General features: G+C 35.7%; 1 protein-coding gene across 14 annotated transcripts in view; it reads right to left on the reverse strand.

The window, feature by feature from the left end:
* The window catches only part of LOC114676844 (uncharacterized), a 451,137-nt gene that overhangs the window by 141,462 nt on the left and 290,327 nt on the right, over nt 1-19,348 (reverse strand). For all 14 annotated transcript variants that reach the window (XR_003727931.2, XM_077997961.1, XM_077997958.1 and 11 more), the window contains one exon: nt 12,189-12,237. The gene's annotated coding sequence lies outside the window, so the exon portion shown is untranslated. The remainder of the gene's footprint in view (nt 1-12,188; nt 12,238-19,348) is intronic.

Consider the following 19,348-nt stretch of genomic DNA (forward strand, 5'->3'; position numbering starts at 1 on the left):
TCTTCGTTAAACTAAAGAGCTTCTGCACAGCAAAAGGAACAGTCAGCAGAGGAAACAGATAACCTACAGACTTACAGAGTGGGAGAAAATCTTCACAATCTAGACATCCGACAAAGGACTAATATCCAGAATCTATAAGGAACTCAAACAAATTAGCAAGAAAAATACCAAACAATCCCATCAAAAAGTGGGTCAACGACATGAATAGGCAATTCTCAAAAGAATATATACAAATGGCAAACAAACATATTTAATTCTCTTTTGAAAGCATTCGAATGCTCTTGATACTTGTTGACCATACACAGGTCAGAGCTATTGTTCTGTCTGGTCAAAGAAATACTTCACTAAAGGGAGAAGGGGGATAGGACTTGAAGGGGAATGAGGTAAGGATTTAGGTTAGTAAAGGATCTACCAATCCAATGTGCTCATGAGTTATGACTGATTTTCAAATTATCTCAAAATATATTACTTTGTTTGCATTGTAAAATTTTTTAAACTTCTGCTTTTGAATGTGACTATAAATGACTGTTATAAAAGGCAGAGGCTTTATATGTTTATGATGTGGACATGACTCAACATACATATTTTAAAATGACAATTCTATAATAAAATATGATTTTTTTTGGCAGCATAAATTAGAAAATAACTATTATCAAATTAAGTAATTAGGTTTTTATCTCTGGTTTTGTTAAAAGTTCACTGATGTGCTTGCATAATGTGGCAATGATGATGAACTACATTAAAACCCAAGTGATCCTAAAAGACTTCTAGACAGTAAATTGATTCATCTTTGTTACATTCAACTTCATTTTCCTTGACTAATATTGACCCCAAAGACACCTCACTAATGCTTATAGATCTAATCAAAAGTCGAACAATAGCTTAACTAAAATATTGGCCTAAAGCATATTTTCTAAGATGTAATAACTGCCTAAAACCTATTTAATTCTCAAAGAAAAAAATACCTTCTCAGAGCGCATTTCTTTCTGTGGTTATTTAACCTTACTGCAACTTTGTTTTACAGCGTAGAAAATAAAATCATTCTTATTTCTCAATTATGATCATTCATATGAAGGTGGCATAAACATAATAAGAGTTGAGCAATATGTCATTAAGGTCAAATATTTAATTTATTTTTGCTCCAATTTATTTTTATATCATTGGCATTCTTTCTGATGAGCTAATGCAGGAAAACATTGCTGTATCCGGGTTAGATCACTGAAAACTTCACACTTTGAGAAGGTTGTACTTCAAGCAAGTTGAGTGGTATAAAAGTACAAAAAACCGGGCGCCTGTAGTCCCAGCTACTCGGGAGGCTGAGGCAGGAGAATGGCGGGAACCCGGGAGGCGGAGCTTGCAGTGAGCTGAGATCGCGCCACTGCACTCCAGCCTGGGGCACAGAGCGAGTCTCCGTCTCAAAAAAAAAAAAAAAAAAAAAGTACAAAAACCCAAAAAAATCTGGTAGGAAAGAGTGATATCCAAAGTGCTGAGAAAATTTTAATCATGTTTTCATGTTTAAACTCATATTGAACAGTACTGATTTGAAAATTTCAAGCCAAAATATAAAGTGGATTTAAGAAAAATAAGATTTGCAGAAATACAACAAACAGCAAGATTTGGGTACTCGTCCTTTTATTTAAAAAAATATTTTTCCTAGACGTTGCATTTTTGTCTTTAAAAATACAAGGCATCTATTAAAGAAATCATCCCCCATTAACATTAGAAGACAATAAGATTATGGTTGAGACTTTTGTCACATTGGTCCTGCATTTGTAATTTTAAGTAGTTTACTGGCTTACCAGGTCTCAAGCACTGTTCACTTCCTGCCATAAACATACTGCTGAATTAATCCACTTACATCAATGAATTAACTTCCATCTATATCATTATAATGATTACAGTCTAAGTTTCTCTAAGACAGAAACCAGATTTGTCTATTCAGAACAATATACATAGCAACCTCTCAATATATTCATAATTGAACTCATCATCTATCCCCGAAATCTGTTCTTTGTAGTAAGTTATTGGCACCTTCATCTACCCAGTTTTTCTTGCCAACCTTTGGGGGTTATAAGATTTCCAGCTGTGCTGACCTCCCACACATGAATGGTAAAGTACTGTCAATTTGATATTTAAAATATATTTCTTGGTTAACCTACTCAACTCTACCTTCTCAGTCTTCTCTTCTTTGACCATGCTCTTCTTCCTTTATCTTTCTTGCTTGATCAACTTACACAGCTATCACAATTGCACACACTTCCAGATATCAGTCTAAAATGTAAATTTGATCAATTCATGCTCATTCTTAAATGTATTCATTTGTTCCTTGCTGTCTTTAAATTTTAGTTCAAAGTTGTTATTGCATGTAAAGCTCTTGTGATCTGGCACATTCCTCCTTTTCTTGTCCCTCTTCCTCCTCCCCTCTACATTTCAAACACATCGTATTGTTATTTCTCAAGTGTCATTATTATTTGTTATGATGCCTGGAACTCCCTTATCCATTTTGACCAAATGCCTGACTTTTGGAATCGATTCCTTCACATTCCCTCCTCTGGGAGGCGACACCTGAAGCTTTCACTCCAGGTTATGGATAATGCACTTCCCTCTAGGACAGATAATATAACTTATACCTACTGAATCTTCAAAGCCTACTGAAGAGGCTAATATGTAGTCGATGCTCAATGCTTTTTGATTTAACTCATAAATAGTCACTTTAGTAGATCAAAATAAATGATGGAGACTACCTACATGTTTTATGAAATAGGAATGTTAAATATTTTTTATTTTTAATGTGCTCAATTTAGGTTTCCATATGTTGGATTCTATACATTTTAGATATTTAAGTGATGTTGACCACTAAAACTTGACATCTATTTTACTGACTGTGCAGGGAAAAGGAGTGTCATTTCACAAACTTTGTCTACTTCTTTCATAGAAAAAAGGTCCAAAAAGATATTTTGAGATGGTCATAATTTATTCACACACTACCTTACTATTCTGGCTTTTTCATTAACTGAGTTGAAATAAAAATACTAAGTAGGTATTATGGATGAAGTATATAATAATGTCTGTGCTGAAAAGTCTCCATTTAGTTGAAGTCCTTAGGTTTTGGGTGCTAAATAGAAAAGCTGAGGTTGTGGTTGGGGGATAGAGAGGTGAGTCTTCTCTTCCTACGGATTCTAATTCATTTGGAGTTTCACTCAAAAGTGCTTGATTGACTGGAGGCTTAATCTTCACACTACTGACCTGAATATATGGAGAATTCAAGAATGTGTTTGGTCTCTTTGGATGTCTTAAATCAGGAGGTGCTCAAACGTCACTACAGATAAGATTGAATCACTAACGTTTGTTGTGAAAAAGGAATACGAGGTAACTCAACTATCACATCATGACTGTGAAGTGAATACTAGTTAACTCTTTTCCCTTTGCTCCATATTCTACTCTCCAATATAGAGGCTTTATAAAATATTAGTTCTCTGAATTGTAACATATATTTTAAAGCTTTTATGGAACCACCAAAAAAGGAAATACATTTTCCTTTCTAACAATGGTATTAATAGAACATGCACGTGTTCTCAAAGCAAGTCAAAGCTGAAGACTAAGGCAATTATAAGCATACATCAGGCACAAAGATCGTTTCTGCCTCGATAATCCAGGTAATTGAAACCGAAACAGGTTCAGGCATCTAACTGGCACACTTTTCCTCTTTGCTTTGGTAGTAGAGACTCAAGATGTTTTTACACATCTGGAACCATAGTTTTAAGCTATGTGATTCTTCTCTGTCCATAATACATTTTGAAATATGGGACAAGTTACTGGAGTTTCACATGATATGTTCAGGCAATAAATTAATTTCACAGCAATAAATGAGAAAGTAAAGCCTTCATATGATTCTGCACAGGCAGAACTGGCACACAGAGCTCTTGAGATATACTCATAAGTTCTGGATTACATGTGCACACATACAAAAATACATACATACAGGCTGGAGTGCAAGTGCAATGGCATGATATCGGCTCACTGCAACCTCAGCCTCCAGGGTTCAATTGATTGCCCTGCCTCAGCCTCCTGAGTAGCTAGGACTACAGGCATGTGCCACCACGCCCGGCTAATTTTTGTATTTTTAGTAGAGACAGGGTTTCACCATGTTGGTCAGGCTGGTCACAAACTCCTGACCTCGTGATCTGCCCACCTTGGCCTTCCAAAGTGCTGGCTTTACAGGTGTGATCCACTGCACCCGGACCCTTCTCTCTTCTTCTACAGGCACCTCAAATTTAACGTCCAAAACTGTACAGCTAAAAAACTCATCAAGATCATGATTACCCAGTTCTATGAACGTATCATGCACATTCCCAAACACACACACACGCACATATAAACATACATATGCACACCCATGTGCAGCCACATGTATGATATATGTGCACATACACAAGAGTACATATGCACAGATAGCAGTGCATAAAAGAATGGTCACACATACAAACTGCATACAAGTACACACCTGCACACATATATACTCTTACATTTTATTGTGCATAAATTATCGAGTTCTATACTTTATATACTAGGTGGATTCCATCCATTCTTTAGGGTCTACATCAAATCCCACCATGAGCTAGATCACATTTACACCACTCTGCTTTAATCCGCCTAAAGCAATAAAAGAATGGCCACCAACTGTGGTAAATGATTACATTTTAAAATTTCCACTCAATTATGGATCAATATAATGGAAAAATACAATGTAAATTAATAATCCACTTAGTGTAATAAAAATACAGATAAAATGTGAGATGGTGTTGGAATTATTAGATAGCAAAAATAAAATGATTTTGTCAAAATGCTCAAAGGTTTCCAAATTCTCATTTCCAATTTCTCTTCTTATGTCATCATGAATCGGAAACAGCTGGTGACCTGGAAGCAGACCACACACCACACTTTGAGAAGCCCTGCTCTAAAGAAACTAGTATTCACTGACACAGTGGCTAGCACCTGCCTGCTCACTACACATATTAAAGAACAGATCCCAATGCTGCTAGGAGAAGACACCAGAGTCTGTGTTTTTGAGGGTTTCTTTTCCGACTTTAGACGTGTGTTTCCTATTTTTGACATTTTTTATTTAGAAAGTTTTGAAATACTTAGTATTAGCATTAGCCTGGTGATTCAGAGTCAGAGGTGCACAATAGATATTTTCAATCATAATCCATTCCTCAATTAGTGATGAAACACAATCTCTATGCCAGACACTGTCCCAGATGCTAGGATCCAAATTGGTGTAAAACCTGATCCCTGAATTAAACAAACCCAAATGAAATTCGTTCTGCGAAATAGCTGGCATGTAATCTTCAAAAGTGTCAGGGTCAAAAAAGTCAAGAAAAGGCTATGGCACTTTCCTACACTGCAGACACTAATAAAACATGACTACTAAACAGCGCACATCACTTAGAATCGAGTTCTCACACCTTGAAGGACGGTAATCAGAATTCACTTGGGCAGCCCATAAAACCTGAATGGAATCTGAGGATTAGATGGTAATCAATGTTATTTCCAGGCAGGTTGGACTGCCATAACACAATGTTATAGCTTATGTGGCTTAAGCAACAATATATATGTATTTTTCTCAGTTTTGGAGATTGGAAAGTCCAAGATCAAGATACTGGCCAATGAGATACCCCAGTGAGGGTTCTCCTGGCCTGCTAACAATGACTTTTCTTGCTCCACCTTCACATGGGGAACAAGAGAAAGGAAACAAGCCCTCTTGTATCTCTTTTTACAAAGGCAATAATCTAATCACGAACATCCCTCATAATCTTTTCTAAACCTAATTATCTCCCGTAGGCCCCACGTCCAAATGCTATCAGATTAGGGTTTTAATATATGAATTGCAAGGCAGGGGGCATAATTTAGTCCCTAGTCCTTGATATTACTGATTTTATTTTGGTTATTACATAGAAAATATCCTGGTTTGTAGGAGACATACCCTAAAGTAGCTGAAGATAATGAGGCATTAGATTGGAGACATCATTTCAACGGTTCAGTGGAAAAAGTTTTCTGTGCTAAACGTGCACATTTTCTGTAAGTTTATGATTGTTTCAAAAACAGAGTTAAAGATATTGTTTCTGGCCTCAAGATTCTCAATTCTACTGTAGAATATGAGATATGTGAGCAGAAAGAGAGATACGTGAGCAACGATAAATAAGTATCATCAAGTGAAGTAAGATGTGTGGTGGTACAGCACAGGATTAAAAGAGAAGACAGAAGGATGAGTCTGTTCAGAAAGAAAGCAGAGACCTCACAGAGGAAGTAAATCTTCAACGGGTCAGAAGGTGAAACAAGCTCATGTCCATGGGCCCCAGTTTATCCAGTAATGATTATGTGACAATATTTGCATGTCTGATTTTTTATTTTCCCAGGGCATTTTACTTCCTCTTGATCCATTCTCTTTATTCATGCTTTTCTTAGAATTAATAAAAGAAGAAAGATTTGCAAAGGCTTAAATAAAGAAAAAGATGGTAATAAATTAGTATCAGAAGGTACATTGTTGGTTGGATAAAAAATGTATCCAAAAATGTTGTTTTTTAACCATCATCCTTTTGCACAACATGATACATGTTTACAACACCCTCTTAGCTTTCTTGATTCAGTCTTGCTCTCCCCTTTCTGGTCTTCCTGGCTTCTGAAATTCAGAGATAGGCTTATCTTAACTTGATTTATCTTCATTTGTTGCTATGATTATGGCCCTCCCTAAAATATTACATGAAATTTCTAATGGAGAAAGGAGCATAAGAGTTAGAGTGTTCTTTGATTTCTTCATTTAACCTGGATATCTATGATTCATTCATTGCTGGAACAAATATTTATGGAACATCTGAACATCTATGCAAAGGCGGCAAATTACCTGCCTAAGGTATGTCTTCACTCCTTTATGTGCCCTTCCTTCCTTCCTTCCCTCCCTCCCTCCCTCTTCCCTCCCTCCCTCCTTTCCTTCTTTCCCTCCCTCCCTCCCTCCCTCCCTACCTTCCTTCCTTCCTTCTTTCCTTCTTTCCTTCCTTCCTTCCTTCCTTCCTTTCTTCCTTCCTTATTTCCTTCCTTCCTTCTTTTCTTCCTTCCCTCCCTCCTTCCCTCCTTCCTTCCTTCCTTCCTTCTTTCCTTCCTTCCTTCCTTCTTTCCTTCCTTCCCTCCCTCCTTCCCTCCTTCCTTTCTTCCTTCCTTCTTTCCTTCCTTCCCTCCCTCCTTCCCTCCTTCCTTTCTTCTTTCCTTCCTTCCCTCCCTCCTTCCCTCCTTCCTTTCTTCTTTCCTTCCTTCCTTTCTTCCTTCCTTCTTTCCTTCCTTCCTTCCTTCTTTCCTTTCTTCCTTCCTTTCTTCCTTCCTTCTTTCCTTCCTTCCCTCCCTCCTTCCCTCCTTCCTTTCTTCCTTCCTTCCCTCCCTCCCTCCTTCCCTCCTTCCTTTCTTCCTTCCTTCCCTCCCTCCCTCCTTCCCTCCTTCCTTCCTTTCCTTCCTCCCTCCCTCCTTCCTTCCTTTCCTTCCCTCCCTCCCTCCCTCCCTCCCTTCCTCCCTTCCTTCCTTCCCTTCCTTCCTTCCTTCCTTCCTTCCTTCCTTCCTTCCTTCCTTCTTTCCTTCTGTTCCTTGCTTTCTTCCTTTCTTTCTTCCTTTCCTTCTTTTCTTCCTTTCTTGCTTTGAGCCAACATTCAAAACCATGATATTTTACAAAAAATTCCAATACTCAACTTCCTAAATCTTCAGAAGTGGTAGCCACTGGAACACACAATTTATCAGAAGAGTTGACTAGAATATTCATTCTAGTATTCTAGAAGTAGCCCTTATAGCACAGATGTTAACCATATGATCACTCATTCCTCAGTACCCACCATTTTCTATTATCTGATATTTGTTGTTACACTCATTTTTTTGCATGCCATAGGGGCTAGAGGTACTTGCATTTGTATCCCTAGCAAAATAGACAACAATGAGGAGATCAGAGCTTTCTTTCTTTTTTTTTTTTTTTTTTTTTAAAGGCATTGCTAAGATATGCATTTGAAACACTAAGTTTCAGGCTCTGGGTTTTAAAAGTTCAGCAACAGGCTAAAAAAATAATAATAATAAATTAGAAAAGACTGACCAAGACACTTGCTTTCTTCCCAATGACTTATTGACCTGCTCAGTAAAAGGCATGTGAAGTCAGAGTTGGAGCTAGTGACTTTTGCAAGTGAGGTAAGAAAAATAACTCACTTGGTATTACATTCTGTTTCAAAGGGATATTTTACTCCCACTATTTTCTAATTTTTCTTTAAATGAAATTGCAATTGTTATATCTGTTCACTGTGGTTTTTCTAAAATTTATTTTACCAGTGAATTCACACTAAGGTGGAAACAGGTGCTTTCAAGCATGATTCAAATGGTAAGACAATGTCAGAGATTTAAATGGCATGAGTAGCAATTTGCAATACACAAAGTACTGAAAACAGTACTCACTTTTAATCTGATAGAATCCACATAAATAATGTCATCTTTTACTTATTGCTGCTATTTTGTACATAAACATCTACATTTTTAATCCACAGAGGCAATTTTATTACAGTACTAACAATAGCAATAATGTATTCCATGTGCACAACGCTTTGAAGCTGACACAATGTTTTCATATTTATACGCAGTAACACATATCCAACACATATCAGCATCATACAAATAACTTTTTCAAAAATTTGTAAACATTTTTTCTGAAATGCTTGACTTGTAGGTATGATTTTTGAACATAAATACCACAAAGAATCATTAAAATTCAATTTAAAATAATCTCCATTGTATATCAAACCCATGTGTTTATATTACTTGTGTCTCATCCATCAGGAGAGCTGATTATAATTTAATCCAGACATAATAGCAAGGCATACAGTGGCATCTTATAAAATCTGTGAAAGATTGAACAGTTCTACTTGATTACTTTTCTTTTTTTGAAACAGAGTCCTGCTCTATGCCCAGGCTAGAGTGCAGTGGTGTGATCTCGACCTACTGCAACCTCCACCTCCCGGGTTCAAGTGATTCTCCTGCCTCAGCCTCCCAAGTAGCTGGTATTACAGATGTGAGCTGCCAATCCTGACTAATTTTTTGTATTTGCAGTAGAGAGAGGGTTTCATCATGTTGGCCAGGCTGGTCTCAAACTCCTGACCTCAGGTGATGCACCCGTGGTTCCCAAAGTACGAGGATTACAGGTGTAAGCCAGTGCGCCCTGACAATTCCTTTCTTTTCTTACACTTTGTTCCAATTTAATTGAATGAATATTTTTTCTGCATCTATTAGGTTCAAAGATGAATAACATACAGTCATTATCCTCTGGGGGTTAACAGCCTAGTGAAGGAAAAAAAAAGATTCATACAAAATGAATTTGTACATGGGACATAATATGAAAAGGTCTATTTTTCCCCAAATTTTTATAGAGATGTAAGACAACTGGTGAGAGTGGGAATGAAGGGAAAAGTCCCTGAGTGCCTATGGAAGGAGGTGCCACTTGAAATAAACTCTGAAGAAATTGGTAGCCGTTCCATTTTACACACCTACAACACACTTGCATGAACATCTACATTATTAGCTTTTCTTTACCCTGCCCACTAATACACACTTATTCAATACTATTTTCAATGACTCTTTACTGTAACACTTTTTCTTTACTCCTTAATTTCTTGATTCAATATACAAGTGGGAATTATTCTTTTGTATTCCTGCCAAACATGTAATTAAGAGAGGCCTCTTTTTAGCCTACTTTAAAGTTCTATTTTTTAAACAAAAGCTTAGAGGACCTATTAAATAAATCATGATACATCCAAAATATTGACTAATGTGCAAACATTACAAAAGATGAAATAGAGAACATATATAGTCTTAGAAGAATGCCCATAATTAAAATGGTAAAAACCAAAAAAAAATTCCACAGGATCATGCATATGATATGAAAACATTATATGCTCATATTGATATTGATGTTTCTGTATATAAATAAAGAACTTGAAAGAATAACATGAAAACTTTTGCAGTAGCTAACTTTGAGGGATATACCATTCTATGTTTAGTATAATTCCTTATTTTTTATCTTAAATAATTAAAACAACAAAGATACTCATATTGAAAGAAGCACAAAGGATACACCATTTATTTTACCCACTCTGAGAATTAAACAATTGCCACTTTTTTCAATAATTAATTTTTAGAAAATGTCAAAAATCCAAAATTATATGCAGATATAAGTTCAAATCCTTGAACAAATTCCCATAAGTGACAATAAAAATTATGTTTATATTAAGGCAAAATTATAATTTTATTATCATTAAAGTCAGAAAGTAGCTTTCATCAACAAGCACCAAAACTATTTTCTGTCAATATACCAAAAACATCAGCAATAATCACCTAAAGATAAGCAACAACAGGCTTGGCATGGTGGCTCACGCCTGTAATCCCAGCACTTTGGGAGGCTGCGGTAGGCGAATCAAGAGGTAAGGAGTTCAAGATCAGCTTGGCCAACATGGTGAAACCCCGTCTCTACTAAAAATACAATTAGCCGGACATGGTGGCGGGCGCCTATAATCCTAGTTACTAGTGAGGCTGAGGCAGAAAAATTGCTCAAACCTGGGAGACAGAGGTAGCAGTGAGCCGAGACTGCGTCACTGCACTCCAGCCTGGGTGACAGAGCAAGACTCTGTCTCAAATAAATAAATAAATAAATAAATAAGCAAAAACAAATGTAACACATTTATGCAATGTGCTGTGATTTTTCAACACATCTATAAATGGAAATAAAATATTTGAAAGTACAGCAGACAATATATAAAGATAAAATAGAATCATAAAACCTTAGCCATTCATCAGAAAATGATACAATGCTGCATCACAAAGGCATTCATAGATTGGAACTATAATGTAACAGCTTGAAAAATAAAAAGTTTATTTACTTTCTGCAATTGCACTGTATCTCAGTTGTCCTCACCTGGAGCTACACAAGGCATTCTAGCCATCAGTGATCTTTGACTCAACCAAATCAAGAAATACAGCATGTTCTTCCCATATGGGATTTGAGGAGTCACACATTCATTTTACAGTCCTTGATTTGTTTAATTCTTATTTCAGTTTAATGAGTAGACAATAATGATGCTATTGTATGTACTTTACAGAGGAGAAAACTTAATATCCTAGAAGCACCATGAGTTTGCTAGCCACAAATCTCATGAGCAGTGAGGAAATTGTTATCTACAAACATGTAAAGCCTAAGAAATAATCAAGCAAAGTCTTAAATAAATACAACCTGCCTATTCATTATTACAGAGACTTTCTGACTCCTGGTTGGTTTTTATGTTACCATTGTTGGGTTTGGTTTTTTTTTTTTTTTTTTTTTTTTTTTTTTTTTTTTTTTTGGTCTTATGTCTCTAATCTGTACTGCTCAGCTCTTTTAGGCACTGCAAAGTTGTCTTGAATTAGGAAAGAGGTGCTAGAATGTGGGCATGGGTGTTGACCTACATCTGAAAAATTTGCATATGATTCACCACAATTAAACAATTTGGTTTGAAATAGCTATAATTAAGTTATTATCAGAGAAGTATTTACTAGTCTAGAAATTCTAAATTTATCTTCACATACACCCTAACTGAGAAAAGGGCCACATTTTCTGCACTCTATTAAGTAAAGCAAATGCTGAACTAAATGCCTCCATGTTAACATTTATATTATCAAGTCACTGACAGCTAATTATATGAATGATTACTTTAGTTGTTTCTTTAAAAATTATAGGTTTGAAATAGCAAGAAAAATATGACATGATGCTAGACAAAAAGAGTTTCAGTTTCTAACTTCTAACCATACACACACACACTCACACACAGAGAATTGCCTTCCTGATGTATGGAAATTATATATAGTAATGTCAAGGCATGATGAAATTATGGAGAAGATAATATCAAAATTTAGGAGAAAGAGTAAATTCTGTCTAGAGTAAGATATAAACTGTAATAGTATGAAAGGAAAATTCAAACTGACAATTGAACACTACATGTTTCTAATTGAGCAGTACATAGAAATAACACTTTTCACTTTCAGAATAAGCAACATCAATTCTATGTATATCTAACAAGGGGAATAAATTATTGAAACACAGATGAAAGAAGTATATTTTCAAACCAAAAAAAAATTATTTTTCCTACCTTTGTAGCTCAGTAGTAAAACACTGTCTGATGAATTTTTATGGATATCCTGGAAAAGAAACAGAAAATAGATGAAATAGAGAATTGTAAAAAATAGCTAATTGTTTTAATATTATTATCCACATTGAGTGTTAGTGGTCTGTTTGCTGGGTAACCATACACTGTGGCAAGGCATTCTCTGTTCCTTCTCATACATACATGAGACTGGCAATACAGATAGTGACAAAGGGCACATGAGCATCAGAACAAAAGCATGAGCATGTTTGTGCTCTGTACAGCATGGACGTAATGATCAAAACTCTTGGTGGGGCATGGTGGCTCATGCCTGTAGAGCATGGACGTAATGATCAAAACTCTTGGTGGGGCGTGGTGGCTCATGCCTGTAATCCCAGCATGTTAGGAGGCTGAGGCAGGTTGATTGCTTGAGCTCAGGAGCTCAAGGCCAGCCTGGGCAACATGGTGAAACCCCATCTCTATCAAAAATACAAAAATTAGCCAGGCATGGTGGTGGCACCTCAGCTACTCAGGAGACTGAGGTGGGAGGATCACTTGAGCCCAGGAGGCAGAGGTGGTGGTGAGTTGAGATCATGCCACTGCACTCCAGGATGGGTGACAGAGCAAGACTCCATTTCAAAAGAAAAAAGAAAAAAAAAAAAAAAGACTCACTGTTATTCAAAAAGGTTAGTCAATTTAGTAAATTTTAAATTGACAGTTGGTAAAGGTAAAAAGGAAAAAGAAAAATAACTCCATATTACTAAAATGAAACAAAATACCAGCTAAAAAATAACAAAATGACAAAACTAAGACTTTTAGATTTAATAACATCTTCTTAAACTACTAAAAAATAGGTGCTGAGATTGAAATCCATTATGTGGACATGATCATAAGATTTCAGCTCAAGTGGCCCAAGTTTTACATTCTAGAAATGTAATAGACTATTATCTGGTATAGAGAATTATTATTAAAAATTATGATGCCCTTCATTAAAATAGCATTAGTCTTATAACTAGAAGTAATTTAAAAATCAACTGGTTCAATTTCCTCACTTTACATATAAGCAAAGCAAGTTCACATCACTAGTTCATGGCAGAACTAAGGGTAAAATTTCCATCTCTCTTCCTCATGCTCATTTCACAACATTAAGTTATTTAATCCTTCATAATTTCCAAGATTGGAAAGAAGTAGAGGAAGTAGAGTTATGCATTTTCTTCTTGATAAGTTCCATCTGCTTGATGAAACATCATATTTCTGCCTGAATAATCTATGTCATCAAGATTTACTGTATCCACCTCATTTAAAACTCCTTTCCTTGACCATTCTTGGCTGGCCTTGCCACCTGCCAATTGTGGGGCCTTGAGTGAACACAGGCAGTAGCCAGGGAGTGGTTACAGCAGGCCCGTGCAAGACCTAGCAGTGTGCTGTCTTCACATGTGACTCAGGGCAATCATAGTGGTGGTGGCCACAGGGGTGCTTGTGTCACTCCATTCCCAGTTTTAGGTGGGAACAGAGAGAGACTGTATGCTTGGGAGAAAGCAAGGAAAGAGAACAAGAGTTTTTGCCTGGTAATCCAGAGAATTCTCTCGGATCTTGTCCAATACCATCAAGTTGGTACCTCTATGAGTCTGCAAGCAATACAGAGTTACTGGGCTTGGGGTGCTCCCTATAGCAGAAACACCTTAGGTCATAACACCCAAGTTCTTTCAAATATCTGGAAAGCCTTGCCAAGAATTCTGGACAGCTACAAATAAGCCCAGACAGTAAAGACTACAATAAATACCTAACTCTTCAATGCCCAGACACTGAAGAACATCTACTAGTATCAGTACCATCCAGGAAAACATGATGTCACCGAGTGAACTAAATAAGGCACCAGGGACCAATCCTGGAGAAACAGAGATATGTGACCTTTCAGACAGAGAATTCAAAATAGCTGTGTTGAGTAAACTCAAAGAAATTCAAGATAACACAGAGAAGAAATTCAAAATTATATCAGAAAAATTTAACAAAGAGATCAAAATAACTAAAAAGAAGCATAAATTCTTGAGCTGAAAAGTGCAATTGGCATAATGAAGAATGCATGAGTTTATTAATAGCAGAATAGATCAAGAAGAAGAACAAATTAGTGAGTTTGAGGACAGGCTACTTAAAAATACAGTCAGAGGAGACAAAAGATAAAAGAACAAAAAATAATAAAGCATGCAAACAGAATCTGGAAAATACCCTCACAAGGGAAAGGCTTAAGACCAATATGTACGGGGGTTTCTGAGAAGAAACCCTATAAGCTAGAAGGGATTGGAGCCCCATCTTCAGCCTCCTTAAACAAAACAATAATCAGTCAAGAATTCTGTATCTAGTTAAACTAAGCCTCATAAAGGAAGGAGAAACACAGTCTTTTTCAGACAAACAATTTCTGAGAGAATTTGCCACTACCAAGCCAGCCAGCACTACAAGAACTGCTAAAAGGAGCTCTAAATCTTGAAACAAATCCTTAAAATACACCAAAATATAACCTCCATAAACATAAATCTCACAGGACCTATAAAACAAAAACAGTTAAAAAAACAAACAAAGTATTCAGGCAAGAAATAGCATGATGAAAAGAAAAGTACCTCACATCTCAAAATGAACATTGAATGTGAATGACATAAATGCTCCAGTTAAAAGACACAAAATCACAGAATGGATAAGAATTCACCAACTAAGTATGCGCTGTCTTCAAGAGACTCACCTAATGCATAAGGACTCCCATAAACTTAAGGTAAAGGGGTGGAAAAAGATATTCTATGCAAGTGGACACCAAAAGCAAGCAAGAGTAGCTATTCTTATATCAGACAAAACAAACTTTAAAGCAATAGCAATTAAAAAGACAAAGAGGGGCATTATATAATGACAAAAGGACTAGTCCAACAGGAAAATATCACAATCCTAAATATATACATGCACCTAAAACTGGGGCTCCCAAATTTATAAAACAACTACTATTAGACCTAAGAAATGAGATAGGCAGCAACACAGTAATAGTGGGAGACTTCAATATGCCACTGACAGCACTAGACAGGTGATCACGACAGAAAGTCAATAAAGACGCAGTGGATTTGAACTATACAACAAATGGACTAACAGAAATTTACAGAACATTCTACCCAACCACTGCAGAATATACACTCTATTTATCAGTGCATGGAACATTCTCCAAGATAGACCATATAATAATTGAGATAAAACAAGTCTCAATATATTTAAGAAAATTGAAATTATATCAGGTACTCTCTCAGGCCACAGTGTAATAAAATTGGAAATCAACTCCAGAAGGAACCCTCAAAACCATGGAAATACATGGAAATTAAATAACCTGCTCCTGAATGATCACTCGGTCAACAATAAAATCAAGATGGAAATTTAAAAATTCTTTGAATTGAATAATAGTGACACAACCTATCAAAACCTCTGAGATACAGCAAAGGTGGTGCTAAGAGGAAAGTTCATAGCCTTAAATACCTACATCAAAAAGTCTGAAAGAGCACAAATAGACAATCTAAGGTTACACCTTGAAGAACTGGAGAAACAAGAACAAACCAAATCCAACCCCAGCAGAAGAAAAGAAATAACAAAAATCAGAGCAGAACTAAATAAAATTGAAACAAAAAAAAATTACAAAAAAATAAATGAAACAAGAAGCTGCTTATTTAAAAATATAAATAAAATTGACAGACCAGTAGTGAGATTAACCAAGAAAAGAAGAGGAAAGATCCAATAAGCTCAGTTGGAAATGAAACAGGAGATATTACAACCGATACCACAGAAATACAAAAGATCATGCAAGGCTACTATGAACACCTTTAAATGCATAAACTAGAAAACTTAGAGGAGATGGATACATTCCTGGAAATATACAACCCTCCAAGATTCAACCAGGAAGAAATAGAAATTCTGAACAGACCAATAACAAGCAGCAAGATTGAAATGGTAATTTTCTAAAAAATTGCCAACAACAACAAAAAAGTCTAGGACCTGTTGGATTCACAGCTGAATTACATCAGGCATTCAAAGAAGAATTGGTACTATCTATTGACACTATTCCACAAGATACAGAAAGAGGGAATCCTCCCTAAATCATTCTATTAATATGAAGCCTATATCACCCTAATACCAAAACAAGGAAAGGACATAACCAAAAAAAGAAAACTACAGACCAATATCCCTGATGAACATAGATGTTAAAATCATTAACACAATACTAGCTAACCAAATCCAACAACATTTCAAAAAGATAATCCACCATAATTAAGTGAGTTTCAAACCAGGGATGCAGGAATGATTTAACATACACAAGTCAATGCATGTGATACACCACATAAACAGAATTAAAAACAAAAATCACATGATCATCTCAATAGATGCAGAAAAAGCACTTGACAAAACCCAACATCACTTTATGATTAAAACTTTCAGCAAAATTGGCATATAAGGGACATACCTCAATGTAATAAAAACCATGTGTAACAAATCCACAGCCAACATAATACTGCATGGGGGAAAGTTGAAAGAATTCCTTCTGAGAATTGAAACAAGACAAAGATGCCCACTGTCACCACTCCTCTTCAACGTCGTACTGAAAGTCCCAGCTAGAGCAATCAGACAAGAGAAAGAAATAAAAGGCATCCAAATCAGCAAAGAGGAAGACAAACTGTCACTGTTTGCTGATGATATAATTGTTTACCGATAAAACTCTAGAGACTCCTCCAGAAAGCTAGAACTGATGAAAGAATTCAGCAAAGTATCCAGACACAAAATTAATATACACAAATCAGTAGCTTTTCTATACACCAAAATAGACTAAGCTGAGAATCAAATCAATAACTCAACCCCTTTTACCATAGCTGCAAACAAAATAAAATAAAATAAAGTAAAATAAAACAAAATACTTAGTAGTATACCTAACCAAGGAGGTGAACGACCTCTACAAGGAAAACTACAAAACACTGCTGAAAGAAATCATAGACAACACAAATAAAGGGAAACACATCCCATGCTCATGCATGGGTAGAATCAATATTGTGAAAATGGCCACACTGCCAAAAGCAGTCTACAAATTCAATGCAATTCGCATCAAAATAACACCATCATTCTTCACAGAACTAGAAAAAAAAATCTTAAAATTCATACGGAACCAAAATAGAGCCCACATAGCCAAAGCAAGACTAGGCAAAAATAACAAATCTGAAGGCATAGCACATTACCTGACTTCAGACTGTACTGGAAGGCCATAGTCACCAAAACAGCATGGTACTGGTATAAAAATAGGCATATAGACCAATGTAACAGAAAAGAGAACCCAGAAATAAAACCAAATACTTATAGCCAACTGATCTTTCACAAAGCAAACAAAAACACAAAGTATGGAAAGGACACTCTATTCGAGAAATGATGCTGTGATAATTATTAGCAAGCCACATGTAGAAGAATGAAACTGGATCCTCATTTCTCACTTTGTACAACAATAAACACAAGATAGATCAAGGACTTAAGTCTAAGAATTGAAACCATAAAGATTCTATAAATTAACAATGGAAAAACCCTTTTAGACATTGGCTTAAGCAAACACTTCATGACCAAGAACCCAAAAGCAAGTGCAACAAAAACAAAGAAAAATAGATGGAACTTAATTAAACTAAAATGCTTCTGCATAGCAAAAGAAACATTCAGCAGAGTAAACAGACAAACCACAGAATAAGAGAACACCTTTGCAATTTATACATCCAACAAAGGACTAATACCCAGAATCTACAAGGAACTCAGAGAAATCAGCAAGATAAAAACAAACAATCCCATCCAAAACATGAACTAAGGACATAAATAGACAATTATCAAAAGAAGTTATACAAATGGCCAACGAACACACGAAAAAATGCTCAACATCACTAATGATCAGGGAAATGCAAATCCAAACCACAATGCGATACCACCTTACTCCTGCAAGAATGGCCAGAATAAAAAGCAGTCTATAAATTCAATGCAATTCCCATCAAAATAACACCATCATTCTTCACAGAATCAAAAAAAAAAAAAAAAAAAAAAGATGTTGCCATGAATGTGTTGGAAAGGGAACCTTTTACACTGTTGATAAAAATGAAAACTAGTACAACCACTATGGAAAACAGTGTGGAGATTCCTTAAAGAACTAAAAGTAGAACTACCATTCGATCCAGCAAGCCCATATTGGTTATCTACCCAAAGGAAAAGTAGCGATTACAGGAAAAAGATATTTGCACACACAAGTTTATAGTAGCACAAATCGCAATTGCAAAAATTGGAACCAACACAAATGTCCATCAATCGACCAGTGGATAAAAAAATTGTGATATATATACACACATATATATATATAATATATATACACATATATATATATAATATATATACACATATATATATAATATATATACACATATATATATATTATATATACACACACATATACCATTGAATACTACTCAGCCATTAAAAAAGAACAAAATAATGGCATTCACAGTAAGCTGGATGGAATTGGAGACCATTATTCTAAGCGAAGTCATTCAGGAATGGAAATCCAAACATTGTATGTTCTCACTCATAAGTGGGAGTTAAGTTATGAGGATGCAAAGGCATAAGAATGATACAATGGACTCTGGCAACTTGGGGAAAATGGTAGGAGAAGGATGAGGGATAAAAGACTACATGTTGGGTACATGGTACACTGCTTGGGTGGTGGGTGCATCAAAAAAACACCACTAAAGAACTTAATAATGTAAACAAACACTATCTGTTCCCCAAAAACCTAGTGACATTAAAAAAAAAAAGAACTTATACCAATCTTACTCAAACTATTCTAAAAAATAAAAGCAGAGAAAATACTTCCAAACACATTTTATGAGGGTGGTATTATCCTGATACCAAAACCAGAAAAAGACACATCAAAAAAAGAAAAGTATAAGCTAATATTGCTGATGAATATTGATGCAAAAATTCTCAACAAAATACTAGCAAACAGAATTCAACAACAAATTACAAAAATTAATCATTATGACAATACATTACAAAAATCTCTCATTTATCCCCGGGATGCAAGGATGGTTCAACACATGCAAACCAATCAATGTGATATATCCTATCAAGAGAAT

The sequence above is a fragment of the Macaca mulatta genome, chromosome 3 (assembly GCF_049350105.2).
Source record: "Macaca mulatta isolate MMU2019108-1 chromosome 3, T2T-MMU8v2.0, whole genome shotgun sequence".
Taxonomy (NCBI): domain Eukaryota; kingdom Metazoa; phylum Chordata; class Mammalia; order Primates; family Cercopithecidae; genus Macaca; species Macaca mulatta.